Raw genomic sequence first — 16,441 nt, forward strand, 5'->3', positions numbered from 1 at the left:
ACCGCAGAGCGCTGTGTAACCCCAATGAGCCTGCGCAAACAGACACCCACATCTTCCGGTCCCTCTAACCGGCCTACCTCGGGCCCAGGCTCCCCGTAAGCGGCTTAGCCGTGAGGCCTCCAGGTGACGCCCCTCCACTTAGTGTGGCTGGAGCTCCCCAGTGCGCATGTGCAAACAGAGCCCCGCCCCACCTCCTAAGGCTTCCATGCACGTAAGTTTCCCTGCCAAGCCTGCAAACCCCAGGCGAGCCCCGAGCACTTCGAAGTCTGTGTCAGAGGCAGCCTGGCCAACTTCACGTGTGACCAGCCTGCTGAGCGCAGGTCCCTGTCATCGAGTTCTGGAAGGGAGTCGGGCACCTCTGGGCCAGGCCCGGCCAGCCCTCTGGTCTCCCACACGTAGCTCGAGTCTGCATGTGTGTTCGTGTGCACGCATGCGTGTGTCGGGGCCCGGCCCTGCGGGGATGAGGCCAGGGATGCAGAGCGGGCGGTGCCTGCCCGCCTGGGGAGGGAAGCAGGGGGCTGCTGCTGGGCCCGCTGGGGACGGCGTGGGGCCGGGCCGCCAGGGGCTCCAAGGCTCCGGGGACACAGACTGCAGCGACTACAGGCTGCAGGCTTTGCCGTGGCTTGCCCGGTGCATGGGGGAGACCGGCTGGCCAGAAGGGTTGTAGCGGCGGGGGTGGGGTGCGGGTAGGGGCGGGGGGCCCCACCCCAGGACCACCCCCAGTCTCCTGGCCCTTTGTTGGCACAGACCTCATGGGCTTTCCCTCCCCTAGGAACAAAGTCTTGAGGCTCTTCGGGGGCCTGGAGGTTCCGGGGACCCTCAGCTTGGAGGTGACCCTGTGTCTGCTGGGTGCTGGTCTACTTCTGTGTCTGGAAGAGGGTCAAGTCAACAGAAAAGGTACAGCCGGGGTGATGCCAGGGCTGGGGGCAGCACTGCCTGGGGGGGGTGTGGGTGTCTGCCAGCAAACACTGCTGCCACGGGAGGGAGGAGACGGCACCAGGGCCAGAGCCCGAGGAGGGGCAGGGACTTCAGTCCGGACCACTTGATCCCCAACCCTGGCTGGAGAGTCCTCCCCACCCTGCGCCTCCAGGCCCGGCAGCCTTCCCTCCCGAGTGGAGGTGGAGTGGCCCGGGCAGCGGCTGCCCCTTCCCTGGGGTGGGGGGCATCCCTGGCTCGCCTTTCCTGTCTCGCCTTCCCTCCCTTCCAGTTCCTCTCGTTTCCGGCTCTGCGTCAGCTTTTGACCTTCTCGGTCTGTCTCTCTCACCTGCCTGTCTGCCCTCGGGGACCCAGCGGGGAGCGTGGACCCATCCCTCCCTCAGGGGCTCCCTGTCAGGTTGTGGGCACAACTGTGTGAACAGACACACAATAAGACAGCCTGCCGGTGGTTGCGGGACACGCAGGACACGGCCAGGTGTCTGGAGGGCGGGAGCGTTCCAGCAGGGTCCGCAGAGCAGCCGCTTGGCGCTGCTTGTGTGGGAGGCAGAGGCCTTTGCTGCCGTCTTGATCTTGCCTCTGTCTCTGGCTAGGTGAGTTCTAATCCCCGGCACCAAGGACCCCCGCCTCTCTGCAGACCAGGCCCTGGAGTCGGCACGGGAGGCGTGGGACCTGCGTGCGGGCTGCGGCCTCGCTCCCTGCCAGGGGAGGGCCCTGCCTCTCCCTCCCTCTGCAGCTGACCTGTGCTCGCCGTGGGGCTGCTGGTGCCCCAGCCAAGCACCCAGCTTCCTTTGGGAGGAGTCGTGGCTCTGATGAGTAGAAGGGGGTGCCACTGGGTGGCCTCCCTCCTCACCACTGAGCACACCGGCCAGCAGGGACGGTGGCCTTCCTGGCAGCCCTGTGCAGGCGGGGGAGGTGGGTGCCACAGGACGCCTCTGAGCACCCCCGCCCCCCAGGTCGTGTATTTCACCGCTACATTCCCCTACGTGGTCCTCGTTGTGCTGCTCGTGCGTGGAGTGCTGCTGCCTGGAGCCGTGGACGGCATCATCTACTATCTCAAGCCTGACTGGTCGAAGCTGGCGTCCCCTCAGGTGAGACGGAGGTCGGGTGGGGGGACACTGTGCGGGAGCAGGCCGGCCTAGCAGCGCTCCTCACACCTGCTCTCCCCTCGCTCATCTCCAGGTATGGATAGATGCCGGGACCCAGATTTTCTTTTCTTACGCCATTGGCCTGGGGGCCCTCACGGCCCTGGGCAGCTACAATCACTTCAACAACAACTGCTACAAGTAGGCCCTACAGCCCTGCCACCCCTGCCCTGCCTGCCCGTGGGCAGCAGGCAGTCTCACCAGCCCACACGGTCCCCTCTGCCCCCAGGGATGCCATCATCCTCGCACTCATCAACAGCGGGACCAGCTTCTTTGCTGGCTTCGTGGTCTTCTCCCTCCTGGGCTTCATGGCCACAGAGCAGGGCGTGCACATCTCCAAGGTGGCGGAATCAGGTAAAGACGCCCCAAGCCCCAGCCCGGGCTCCGGAGCAGCGGCAGCTGCTGTCGTAACGGACCGTGTACGCGAACGCACACAGAATGACGTTCTGAGAAATGAGAACAATTCAAACTCAATTTGTCACATCACTCTGGGCCAGGAGGCCTGGCTGAGCAGCTGCGAGGCACAGCTGTGCAGCCACCTCAGGCCAGGCCACGTGGAGCCCCGAGCCCCCATCCATCTGTATCCAGGGGCCTCGGGGTATGTCCTCACACTTGCCTGAGTGTTGTAGAGGGAAAGGTCGGCCTTCTCTGGGTCAGTGGTGATCTGCGACCACAGTAGCTGCCGGAACCCAGGTACAGAAGGCTGAGCCAGACACGCCACTCATGAGTACAGGTCTACCAAGGGCTTGCGGGGACCTTCCAGCCCCTGGTATGGCGCGCGCGCGTGCAGACACACACACACACACACACACACGCACGCACGCGCACACACGAGGGCTCGAGTGGCCCGGCAGTGTCTTGACAGAAGTGGAAAGGCCCTTGGCCACAGGGTGCCCTGGCATCGTCCACTCCTCTGGTACCGTGGTGCAGGGTGGAGGGGGACAGGTCGTGGGTGGGGGGCTCCAGGTGTCCACACCCTGCCCCTTCCCCCTCAGGGCCTGGCCTGGTTTTCATCGCCTATCCCCGGGCCGTCACGCTGATGCCTGTGGCCCCGCTCTGGGCTGCTCTGTTCTTCTTCATGCTGCTGCTGCTTGGCCTTGACAGCCAGGTTTGAGAGGGGGGACGTTGGGTGGAGACGTGACCTCCAGAGCGCCCTGCCCCTTCTCCCACCTGCCGGGAGGGACAGACCGTTGTGCCGGAGCCTCTGGGCCAGCTCGGAGGGGGGTGTACGGGAGGAGAGTTGGCCCTCCAGGGCCTCGCTCAGGTGGTGGCGGCGGAGGAGAGGCCTGTCCCTAGCCTCTGTTCTAGCAGCCACTCGGCCCTCCACTGAACCCCTATTTCCCTAGCGTAGGGAGCGGGGCCTGGTCAGGAGGGGCGCGGCCCCGGGCCCCAGGTTGGTGGCAGGTGGCGGGAAGCGGAGAGAGGCCAGGGACAAGCAGGTGCCCCTCCCCAGGGACTCAAGGTGTCCCTCTCTCCCGCAGCGCTGGCAGCACCTGACGCAGCCCGTCTGGGGCCTCCACCACTTGGAGTACAGAGCTCAGGACTCGGATGTCAGGGGCCTGACCACCCTGACCCCAGTGTCTGAGAGCAGCAAGGTGGTGGTGGTGGAGAGCGTCATGTGACAGGTGCCCCGGCTCACATCACCAGCTCACCCTCTCGTAGCCATAGCAGCCCCTGCTCTAGCCCTCCACCCCCCCAGGGGGCTTGCCTTTCCCTGACACCTATGGGGTCTGCCGGGGGGGGAGGGGAGGAAGCACCAGAGTGCTTATAACTAAAATAACTTTTTCCATTTTTAATAAAATGCCAAAAATATCACAACCCACCAAAAATAGATGCCTCCCCCACCCCCCTTAACCAAGCTGGTGCACACGCTGCTTCCCAAGCCCTGCCGCCCGCCCTCCAGTGCCCGCTACCGTCACGTCTCACCTGACCCCACCAGGCCCTGCCTGCCTCTCTCCAGGCTCTGCCCAGCACACCCCTGGGTGGCCCCTCACCCCAGGGGCAGCAGTGGCAGCTCGGGGAACAGGGGGACTGGAGAGCAGAGGGGGCAGGCGAGGGGGGGGCAGCAGAACCAAGGCGAATATTTCAGCTGGGCTAGACCCCTCTCCCCGTCCCTTCTCTAGAAGCTTAGAGAGCCAGCCAGCAAGGGAACCTTCAGTTCCTGAGCCAGTTGCCACCAGTAGCAGTTGTGTGAGCTTGAGTGCATGTGTGCGTGAGTACATAGGGTATAGACATAGATCTCTGTTTCTCAGCCAAGGGGGCGTCATCTCTTACCTGACAGATTGCTGTGCGCCTGCTCTCTGGGAACCCCTCCTCCCTGGGCAGGTCAGTGGGTTATCGTCATGTCACCCAGGATCACGCCCCAACCACACAGACCCACGTCCTGTCCCACGGCACCCAGGAGAGGGTCTCCCTCCTCCCTGGGGCCCCCTGTGCCGCCAGACTCCCACCCCACTGCCTGGGAGTGATGGAACCCCCTGTCTCTGCACCCCTGCCCACCCAGGGCCTTGTGTGTGTGCACGTTTGTGTGGGTGCACACGTGCACAGGAACACGTGGGTCGGTGCTGTGCACACACGGCAAGGCCGTGGTGGATGGGAACCCGAGGCTGCTCTCCTGTCAGCAGCATTCCCTTGCCTTAAGTGCGAACTCGACCGAGGCGGTCATTAAAAAGGGGTCGGGGACTCAGAGGCATCTGAGCTGTGCCTTAAAGGAAGAGCGAAGTTTAGATAAATGGCGAGGGTGGGAGACCGGTCAGTACCTTGACTTTTCTAGCGTCTTTATTGCGGACTATCACATGTACGCACAAGGAGAGAGGGTAGTGTTTTTAAGAATCCGCCTACCTTTCACCCGGCTTCAACACTTGTCAACGTTTCACTAGTTTATTTTGAAAATAAGGAAGGGTTTAGGGGTGAGAGTAGTGAAAATAATATCTCTTGAAGAGATGAAAGAAGAGGCACCCCTCGAAGCTTGTCCAAATAAAGGGGTGCCCGTGCACCCCTCTCGTAAGGGTATCACATGGCCCTGAAGCACAGGGCCCGCGTAGGGTTGCAACGGGATGTGGTCGGCAACAAGCGGCTACTGGCGTTTTGGTCGCTGTCTCTCTGACTTTCACGTCAGTTCTCTCTCCACATACGCTGAAGCTAGCGATCACCCCACCTTCACTTTGATCAACCTGGAGTCGCCGTCTGGGTTCCCTGCAATGAACCCAGATGATAGCACCGCCTCCTGCCCCTCCAGGCTCTGCCCTTTCCTAGGTCTGAGGGCGCAGGCCAGAGAGCAACTAGGGCTGGACACGAGGGAAAATTACCCACGTGGTTCCTGCCCTCCAAGATCTGCCACTCCCATTGAGGAGTGCCCCTCTGGTGGCTCTGAGGGCCCCTCTGTGGCAGGAGGTGGGGTCATCCATCGTCTAGGAATGATGAGGGAGGTGGTAGGAGACATGAATTGAGGAGAGTAGGCAAGGTTGGGGTTTGGTGAGGAAGGTTTTGGGGGTTTAAACTATGAGGAAGTGTATTGTTGACCGAACACGAAGGCTAGAGGGAGGTGATGATGGTTGTGGTTGAGTTTTCCAATGAAGGGTCATCAAGGACCCAGACCCTTTCCTTCCTGACCCTTTTAAACAGCATGTGGGTGTTCTAGGCTTGGTGCTGGGTGAATGACCCCTGCCTATGAAAGAAGAGCTCGTAACCGTCGTATATTTTCTAAATAATTGGTTTTATTTTAGTCTTTTAAATAAGGTGCTCAACTCGCCAGCCTCATTTGTGAGCTCTTTTGTGCCTTATGCTTTGTCGTATCCCCAGTGCCACGGGCAGTGCCTGGTACCCACAAGGTGCTCATTCACTCATTCAAGAATTATTTGCTGCTAAGTGCTAGGATGCAGGGATCCAGGGCACCTTGCCCAGCCTGTGGGGTGGACGTGGGGTCAGCAAACACTTCCTTGAGATTGTAATGCCGGACCTGAGTCCCTGAATCTCGGAGGCTCAGCAGGATATTGAAGGCTTCCCTTCCATTAGCAGCCAGAGTCTGAAGCTGTTCCTATGCCAGAACTCACGGGAGGGCGGGGGTGGGGGGGTGGGGGTCAGCGTCCAATTAGTGCTGATTGAACACCTGTTATGTGCCTGGTGCCGGGGCGGCAGGTTAATCACAGTTCTTGCCTGCAAGGAGCCTCTCGGCCAGTCAGGAAGAGAGCAAAGCCCTTCAGCCCTAGGTAATGAGTGAGCGCACGGGCCCTCCCCAAGGCCGCCAGGAGTGAGCGGCCCTCGAACCCATGGCAACATGAGGAGGGGCCAGCTGGCCCAGAGGCTGGAAGCGGGGTAGGTCGGGAAACGCGGCGGAGAGGAGGGCGCGCAGGAGGAGGGTGGAGTGGGTTACAGCCCCTGGGCTGGCTCTGCCTTTGCCCCCTTGCCTTTACCTCATTTGGACTTGGGAGCTCGCTCCTTGTACTTCTAGCTCTTTGGCCGGAGAAGTGTCTGATGGTGCTCCAGAGTCTGGGTGTCATCGTCCGTGAAGGGGCCGTGAAACGTTCACTGACCCCCCCCCCCCCCAGAGCTGCTCCATCTCGGAAAGCGTCAGGGTTTGTTCCACGTGTGACGGCGGGAAAGGGGACGGTAAGGTCCAGGCGCCCGCAGAACCACAGCGCAGCCCTCAGGAGGAGGCGTGGGGCTGCGAGGGCTGCACGGACATGACCGACTGGGCTCTGGCACGTGGACCCCCTCTTCCCGCTCCCCTTGCATTGGACTGCCGGCCTCGTCTGGTCGTGGCTCTCCAGGAGTCTCTTGAGGGCCCCCTCGACTTCCTTGTTCCTCAGACTATAGATCATAGGGTGGAGCACGGGAGTGACACTGGTGTAGATTAAGGACACAGTTTTGTCCTGTTCTGGGGCGTAGCATGACTTGGGGCGAATGTAGATGAATGTTGTGCAGCCGTAGTGCAGAAGGGAGACCAGCAGGTGCCCAGCACAGGCGGAAAAGGCCTTGCTCCTGCCCTCAGCCACGTGGATTCTGAGGACGGCAGCGATAATGAACCCGCAGGAGAGCAGGGTCAGCAGGAAGGGAACCAACAGGATGAGCAGGCAGACGAGGAAGACCGCGACCTCACTGGCCCGCGTGCGTGCGCGCAGGCCAGGAGTAGCACAGCGGGGATGTCACAGAAGAAATGACTGATCTCATGAGACTGACCAAAGGGGAAGAGGGATATCAGTGTGGGGAGGGTGAAGGAGAGCGCAAGTCCGCTGACTCACGCCAGAGCCAGCACCTGCAGACACAGGGTCCTGGCTATGATGAGTGTGTAATGCAGGGGCTTGCAGATGGCCTCAAAGCGGTCGTAGGCCATCGCAGCCACGAGGAAACACTCTGCCCTGCCCAGGGCGCTGAAGAGATGCATTTGCAGGGCTCAGCCCAGGAAGGGCATCCGCTGGCTCCCGGACAGGAAACTGGCCAGCATGCTGGGGACGATGACCCATGTATAGCCGATTTCAATGGTGGACAGGTTGCGAAGGAGGAAATACGCGGAGTCAAAGAGGGTGATGAGCGCAAGAGTCGTGTGCCCTGCTAGGGTGACAAGATGCATGATTAGAAACAGTCCAAACAGGGAGATTTGTAACTCAGCCAGGTCCCCAAAGCCCAAGACAATGAATTCAGAGCTCAAGGTGTGCTGCTTCTGCAGTGGGGCCATCCTGCGTTCTCCTCTGTCGAGCTCCTGGGCCGGAAAAGGCAGCTTTCTAGCAATTCTCTAAGTCGTGGGAGACCCTGGAGCCCTCTCCACAGATGGCCCTTGTCCCCATTCTGTGAGCCTTTTGAACTCTGCCTTCTGTTCAGCGAGAGCGGCGGAGTGCTCGCTCTGATGGTGACGTCACTTTAGTTCACCTGTTGAGTTATTACAGAAACGAGCCGAGATGAGTGAAGTTGTCTTTAACAGACCCTAACGAAAGTCCTCCTTCTGACTACGTTTTGAAGAGCGGCCTCAGGGTAGGGGTTGGGTGCTGAGCGTGATGTTACTTAGGTTGGAACAGAGGCCGGGCCGGCGGGGTCATTGACGCCGTGGGGAATTCCCGTGGGATGGAGGGTCCGGCGAGTTGGTCTTAAAGACACTTTGACTCTGTGCGTTGGCTATGTTGTCCCTCCCTCGCCACCGCCCCTCCCACCAAACTCCCAGGATTCCTGCAGCCTCCCCCGTTTCAGCTCCGCTGAGTCGCAGGGAGACCCCGGCTTACGTGTCACCCCGCTCTAGACACCTCTTCTGAGCCCTGGGCTGAGTCAGGCGGATTCTCTCTCTGGCTACCCCAAAAGCCTGTGGGCTCCATGATGGCAAGAATGATTTCTTATTTAGGCTCTCCAACAGTGGCTGGCACATATTAGTGTTACTGGTGAAGATCTGTTGACTAAAAGTCTGTTGCTCGTTTCTGCATCCTCTGCAGTCAGGGCAGAGTCAGACATTGAGTAGGCACCCAACACGTATGCTTGAGTTAATGGTTAAGTGAAAGCAGGGAACCTTTGACGTATTGGGGATGCTGAGGTCATGATCGTCCAGGGTGGGAGGAAGCAGGACAGAACTAGGACATAGTCGGCACCTTCCCAGACTTTGGGGGACACGTTTGCTTCTCTCTTCCCCGGTAGGACCAAAGATACAAGTAGGAGGCCTTATGCCTAGGCTTCGATTCCTTCCTGTGCATCCCTTTCTCACAGCAGAGGAGAGGAGAAGCTTGCTAAAGAGTCTAGAGATCTAACACATCGAGACTCAACAGGAGTGACCTGTTGAGGTCACTGAGATGGGTTCTCTTTATTTTCAGCGCCTCGTGGAAGTGGAGTTGTCACCTCAAGGACAGGAGCTCACTTAGGTACCATTTGGACCGGGGCCAAAGTGTGAGACGCGAAGTGTGTTCACTGAAACCTGAAAACCCATTCTGCTGATGGTTTTGCTTGGCCCAGACGGAGTTTGTGCTTCCAGTTTTCCAGCCCCTTGCATGTTACACTGACTATTCTTTGGGTGTTCACTGACCTAATGGGCGCCTAGAGTCTCTGAGCAGCACGGGTCCCTGGAGGGCCGTTTGCAGAGCCGATGGTCACGACGTCTTCCCCGGATGACGCCTTCCCTGCTCCCAGCCCTGCCACCAGCTCCGCCTGGAAATCACACTAAGTGCCCTGCTCTGCCAGCGGTCTGAGTGAGGCCATCCTTTCCGGGTTCTTGTTTCTCTTCCTTGGACTCGGACCCTCGGCTCTGGCTTGGCCACAGCTGATCACTTCCACTCTTTTTTCCCATGACGGGGCTGCGGACATGTGGGGATTGCTTTGTTTCATTTGGGCCCTAAACCTTGAAAACACTGAAAACACAAAAATGAAAGTCAAAGACTTTCAAAGACACATGATCCAAACGGTTGAAAAGCGAGAAGTGAAAGTCAGTGTGACTTTCTCCCCCTGCTCTCCCAGAGAGCATCGCTCTCAGCCGGGGGGCTCACTTCCTTCCCTGCTTTGTCCGGTGCGTACAAACGCAAACACTTCACGCACACGCACACACTCACACGCATGGGCATACACACACATACACACTCCCACACGTGTACACAGAAACAAGCATGCACACACCTTACACACGCAAGCATAAACACGATCACATGTACGCACACATGCACATTTGCACACGTGTATGGACACACACAGTGCACACCTGCACGCATACATCAACACACACCTGCACGCATATATGCACATGTTCCCACACTCACACGTGTGTGTATGTAAACGTTCACCACAGTCACACATTAAAAAAGCTGAAATGGGATCATATTACACATATAAACTTACTGCCCTTAGACTGCCCTTAGTGTTTTCACTGCATAATGTGTCCGGGAGAGGTTTTCAGTCAGCACATAACTGGTTTACTTCAATCTTCTTTTGTTTTTTTAACATCCTTATTGGAGTCTAATTGCTTTACAATGGTGTGTTAGTTCCTGCTTTACAACAAAGGGAGTCATACTTCAGTCTTTTAACTGCCGCATTCTACAGTATGGACGCACTGTAATGTCATTAAGTGTAATGAAATAATACAACAAACACACGATAACAGATAAAACCTATACACAAAAGTAAATAAAACATAATTAAAATAACTGAGACTTTAATCAGTCTTTCATTACTTCGGTGTTGCAGTGGTTTCTATTTGTTTCTTACCACACGCCACGGTCCAAAGCATGGCCCCGCGTGAGTACGGCTCGTGCATCCTTCCTGCTCTTTTCTCGCGTGCCTGGAACGGCCCCGGAGAAGAGATCTGGTTTGGTTACCTGGGAGGCACAGATCAGCGCGTGAAGCGGAAAACCGGGGAGAAGCCCGAGGAGGAGGAAAGCCCATCTTCAGGGAAGCAGCGGCAGCGCCCAGTGGCCTGGACCCGGTGGCACAGCTTCCCGCAGCCTGGCCGGTGGCTTTCCCGCCTGCCCGGACCACGGGGAGCGAGCCCTCGGAAGCACTGTCTGATGGCTGGAAGGAAGGGAGTGTCCTTAGAGGAGCTGCTACGTTGGCCCTAGAGGAGAGGTGGGGAAGGAGGCCGTCCCTGTGGTCCACCCCACCGAGGGGAGGCCCTTCCCTAGGTCACACAGCTGAACCCAAGCCCAAACTCAATTGCTCAGGTTTTCCTTGCCAAAAAAAAAAAAAGAGAAAAAGAAAAAACAGTCTAGATCTTGACAATGTTGTTTAACTCAGATCTGCTGAAATTGCGGGCCCACTGTGCCGTCACCAGTACGCGAATGGGCCTCAGGCTGATTTTAGAGGCAGAAAATGCACAGGTTTGCTTGGGTTTGAATCAAGCCATCAGGCCTTGCTAGAGAGGAGTGCAGAGTGGGCAGTGGAGCCCGAGATTGGTGAGCTTTTAAGCCCCCCAGCCCCCAAAGCTGAGAGTCTACAAGGGGACTTAATCAGGGCCATCGGGGATTCCATTTTTAATCTGCAAACTCTGAGTCATCAAAGTAGCTTCATTGAACGAAGTGGGGACTGAGGGTTATGGAAGCTTGAGAAAGCTACTACTCAGCTGACCCAGGCTTCTGTCTAATACTTTCATCTCCCCGGTTCTGGTCTAGGTGTAGCCCGATGTCCAACCTGCACCGTGCCCTGCATCCTCGTAAGGCAGGACCCCAACGACGCCTCGCCTACATTCATAAAGCCAGTCTTCCCCCTGCAGCCACTCTGGGCCTTCCTTTGGTTCACTTCCACGGCCCACAGGCTTGCTCAGAATAAACCTCCCTTCCACCGCCGTCCTTTGGAGGATAGCCCTGCCCGGGCCAAAGCCTCGGAGGGCTAGCTCGGTGCTGGCCTGCAGGCGGCAGTGGGACAAGGCCTGCCCCGCAGCACTCTGCCACACTCTGCAACCGGAAACAGGACCCCCAAGAGCCCTCTGGGTACTTAGAATTACACACACTTCCCCTTGAATCATTCCAGTCGTTTCTGCCTCTAATCATGACCCCAGAGGGGCTGCCAACAGTCCAAGGTGGGCCTACGGCACTTTTCCACCTTCCTCTCCCTCCTCCCTGGCCTGTTTCTCCTCTTGGCCCCAGTTTCTAATACAAAAGCTCTTCTGCCATCTAATGGAGAGAAGCACCGTGCAACTCTCCAGCGTCGATGAGTGGCCTGATGTGGCGGCAGCGCGGGGCTGAGGATATGCTGTCTTCCTCCAGCTAATGCACATGCCCACCTTAGTGCCAGCATTACCGGCACGTGGGGTCCGAAGGGAGGGATGGCAAGTAAGAGGTTTTAACATAAATTCAGCACTTTGGAAGAAAGGCACCTCAAAAGGGCCCTAAGTAACTGGGGCTGCCGCCTCTGCAAATTCCTAGATGTTCTAAGGCAGTGTCAGCGCAGCTGCCACACCACTCACAGCCACAGACTCTGTGTGTCTCCCCTGGTTTCCTCGAGGAAAGAGATGCCACATGGAGATGCAGTGAAATACACTGTTGGTGAGCAGCGTCCAGAGGTCCACGTTTCCTCACCAGGGGGAATTTGTCAGAGGTTCTCAGTGTGGAGTATTTGGTCTCTTTCTCCTTCCCTTTCCACTCCCTCCAATGGGTTGTTCTGAGTCTAACTGTGTGGGGTGTAGGGAATTAGCTGTATTCACAAACCAGCCCTTACCAGTGCAGAGGCTTTGCTTCCCCATCTGTTGGGACTTTTCTTGTATTTCTCAAGTGGTTCAGAACTCCGGCAGGGAAGAGGTATGCTATTTATTGGCCCTTCTTCACTCCCCCAAATTCTCAACTTAAGTGCTAATATTTGTACCTAAGTTTCTTAGAAATTGTGCTGCCAAGGAGGCAGGCGTGCAGTCCTGAGTGGGGAGCCTCAGAATTCCCTTCATTTCTCAGGGAGGGAACTCTGCTCCCGCTTCCTCACCTTACGGGCAGTGGGTCGGGACACTAGGCCTCTTCGTGGAACCACGTGCTTGTATTCGGTTAGGACGTGATGATGAAGCAATCTGGTTGATTGTTCTTCCCTTAACAGTCTCTTCATGGTTGTTCTGATTTACTGAGGTATAGTTGATGTACAGTATTATATAAGTTTCAAGGGGCACAGCGTAGTGATTCACAGTTTTTAAAGGTTATAATCCATCTATAGTTATTATAAAATATTGGCTCTATTGCCTGTACTGTACAATATATCCTTGTAGCTTATTTATTTTGTACATAGTAGTTTGTACCTCTTAATCTTCTTAGTGACAGATTGATGGGTTCTCTTTATTTTCCTGCCTTGTATTTTGGCAACCACAAAGAGTTCCACAGTTGAAATTACCTGTAGGTAGGAAAGCATCGGATTTCTAGGACCACCAGGCACCCCATGCCCCTGATTTCCTTCCATCTGCTTCCTTCCCTCGGGGGAGAAGCGTCCACAGACCTTGGGGCCGGGACGGGTTGGTCTCAGCCAACCCAGATTCTGGAGTTTGTGGGAATACCTTGTCACCTAGTTTTGTTGTGGACGTTACCCTGGGTCTTTGGTTTTGCTATCGTTTCCTGCATCTCTTTCTCGTTCTCCTTCGGTGCTGGGAGAGTAGATGAGGATTTTGTGAAGATTCAAAAATGATGTTACCACCTCTGCTGCCACCTTCCCAGAATCGAGAAACTGTATGACTTCTGGGTCAGAATGATTAATAAAGATATCTTAACATCGATACAACAAAACACAGAAAAATTAGACGTTCTGGGCAAATCGTGACTTGACATGGATCTAAGTCCTCTGTCCATGTTTCTCCTGAAACGACAAATGACGGGGGGCCGAGGGGCGCAGGAGAGCAGAGCTCCTTGGGGAATTGCGCCCACTGACTGAGAAGGGTCAGGGCTGGAGGTTCGGCAGCCGGAGGAGGGGGACGCAGCCTTCTGGGGAGAAGTCCACCTGATACTGGTCGCATCTGATGATGTCAGGGCCAGAGCTGGGCACTGCCACGGAGTGGCTTTCTGGGGGGACTGTGCCCAACCGACCGACTGGCTACTGCCCTAGGATAGAAAAAGAACGTCTGTGCTGCAGTCGTCTTGGGCTCCAGCCTCACCACCCTCACTATCACTTGCTCCATGTTGAAGAGGACAAATCTAAAGCTGAGGGAGATGAAGCATCTTAGCTTCCCCGCAGCCACCCAGCCGGGAAGGGGTGGAGTTGAGTTGGGCCTCGGGTGGTCTGCCTGGCCCCAGCTCAGCTCCACCTCACAGTCAAGTCTGGCCTCAGTTTCCACTGTAAGCAGACTAACGCTTGACTCTTGTCTGCTTCACGTGTCTGTGTTTGGTCCCCTATTAGTCTCTAAATTCGTCCATACACCCTGGCACAGAGGAGGTATACAGCAAATGATGGCTCTCAGTCTATTAACGCTGGTGTGTGGTCAAGGATCACAGAGGCTGCTCACGTCAGTAATGTGGTTGGCATACACCTCTAATTGTTTCCCCTGAGGTTCTCTTGCCAAGATCCTTTTGTATTTCCTAAATCTCTCTCTGCTTAACAAGGGCCAGCACAGGTGACCCCCAACCCGGACTGCAGATCGGAAAGTTGGGATTCGTTTCCTGAGCCGTACTGTGAGCCATGTGACTCGGGGACGTGCCGCTCTCTCCCTAGAGGGTGAGTCTAGCTGAAGATGCGCCAGGTATGCTTGTCCTTTGTGTGTCCCAAGCGAGAGGACGGGACTTTCTTATGACCTATGCTGACTTCACTGCAGCCCTGAGCCGCTGGGCAATGGGAGGCCGGCCACAGGCTACAAGGGAACTCAGAGGCAGAGGACTCCAGAGTCCCTGGCAAGTTTGTGCCCAGAGGGACGTCCTTTGCCCCTGTCCCAGGTGGACCTCAGAATCTGGGGACCAACTAGTCAGGAAATGTTGATAGCTATGGAAAGAGTGCAAATTTAGACTACACCCCTGGGAAAGAAGGACTCACCTCTGCCCACATGTTCATTCTCTGCTGCGGTCGGTGCCTGCTCTGCAGAAGTGCAAGGGCGTTACTGATCAAGCATCCTGTCCCGGAAGGACCTACCATTGACTCCTGATATATACAGCTCTTAGATCCTCAAGGCTGTTTTAACACCTTACTATCAAGCTCCTCAAGGCACAGGTGATTGAGCCTACCGGCTTCCGTCTAAAGGAAATCACGCACAGACCAGAGACTACAGTTCTTTCCATTTCCCAGCTGAACTAGAAATCCAAACTTCAGGTAAGTGAAGACATCATGGTTGGCCAGAGCACTGTTGAAATCAGGCAAACAGGTTACGATTTGACAAGAGAGGGCTGGTGAAAATCTCACCGTGTTCATCCCAAAGCAGGTTTAATCTCAGGAAAACAAAGTTTGGCTCAAAGGCAGAGCAGGAAGGGGCTCTCCTTCTGATGTTCTCTACTCCCATCACTGAGCTGCTCAGCCCATCTCACAAAGGCAGTTCGTGGCAATTCCATCTCATGCCCTGGGGGCTGCAATGCCGTTTTCGGAAATAGATGCCATCTATGGAGTTCTCAGTGAAGAGCATGCTGGGGCCTTTTCCCCGGGGACGATGTTGCCAGTATCTCAATGGTACAGGATACTTTTGCGTGCGTAGAGGCTGCTCTCCTTAGTCCTCCAGACGGCTCAGTCTGCTCACACAGCGCCACTCCATGAGGCCAGAGTCAGCCCCGATGGCAACGAGAAGCCACCACCTTCTGTAAGGACTAGCCCGTTCCACGCCCCAGCACACGGCGCCAGCTTCCTGTGGAACCAGGCCCATCAGTGGCTTCTGAAAAGCTGCGTGGTCTTCATGACTGCCGTTCAAACCCTGGTAGGCACCCTGCTAGGGGTAAGTGAAGGCTTCCCAAGGCACAGGCAGGGAGGGGTAGCTTTAAATTATGAATATTCACAGTAAGCCAGAAATCACATCTTTGCCACTATTTAAACTTATGAACAATTTCCGATGCTAGCTTAAAAATGTGTGTGTGTGTGTGTCATAGTTTCACAAAATTCTTTTGCAGGGAAGTGAGCAAAATTGTCTGGAGTCCACTGACTGGAGTCGATAGGACCTTGGCTGCGGCCTTCAAAGCCCTCGGTGGAGGTGGCCTCAGGCCTCTCGTGTGTCTGCTCTGTGACCGGAGCACAGCAAGCGTATGTCCTCACAGGAGCAGAGGTGGGCGCTGCTTCCAGGACCCCGCACTGTTTTTAGAATCGAACGGCATGAAGGCACGAAAACCCTCAAGTGGGAAGTGAAAGTGCGAGTCACACGACAGAGGTGTGACTTCAGCCTTGGGGACCAGCAAGGAGGGGGAGGGGAAGGCCTCTTTCCCTAGGACTGGAGTGAATCACTTTCTCTCTCATTTTCGTGTTTGGACCCTACAGTCACGAAGCGTCTGAAAAGCTGTCTGTGTCTGTGTCTGCTGCTTCTCTCATTCCTGCTCTGGGGCAAGAGTTGAAAGCCACTAGGAAATGAATAGGTTGTACTTGAAGCCAGTGGTTCTCTCAAACAGAGACACCAGAAGGCAGGGGCGGGACTGGTTAAAGCATTGCTGGGGGGACTTCCCTGGTGGCGCAGTGGTTAAGAATCTGCCTGCCAGTGCAGGGCACGCGGGTTCGAGCCCTGGTCCGGGAAGATCCCACAGGCTGTGGAGCAGCTGGGCCCACGCACCACAACTACTGAGCCTGGGCTCTAGAGCCTGCGAGCCACAACTACTGAGCCCCTGCGCCACAACTCCTGAAGCCTGTGCGCCTAGAGCCCGTGCTCCGCAACAAGAGAAGCCACCGCAATGAGAAGCCCGCGCACCACAACGAACAGTAGCCCCCGACAGCCGCAACTAGAGAAAGCCCGCGCACAGCAATGGAGACCCAATGCAGCAAAAAAAAAAAATGTCTACAAATAATAAATGCTGGAGAGGGTGTGGAGAAAAAGGAAGCCTCCTACACTGTTG

General features: G+C 56.4%; 1 pseudogene; it reads right to left on the bottom strand.

Annotated features, from left to right (window-relative positions):
• Window positions 1-4,068: 4,068 nt before the first annotated feature.
• On the bottom strand, window positions 4,069-7,752 carry LOC132418708 (olfactory receptor 10V1-like; annotated as a pseudogene).
• Window positions 7,753-16,441: the final 8,689 nt, after the last annotated feature.

Source organism: Delphinus delphis, chromosome X, assembly GCF_949987515.2.
Source record: "Delphinus delphis chromosome X, mDelDel1.2, whole genome shotgun sequence".
Lineage (NCBI taxonomy): Eukaryota > Metazoa > Chordata > Mammalia > Artiodactyla > Delphinidae > Delphinus > Delphinus delphis.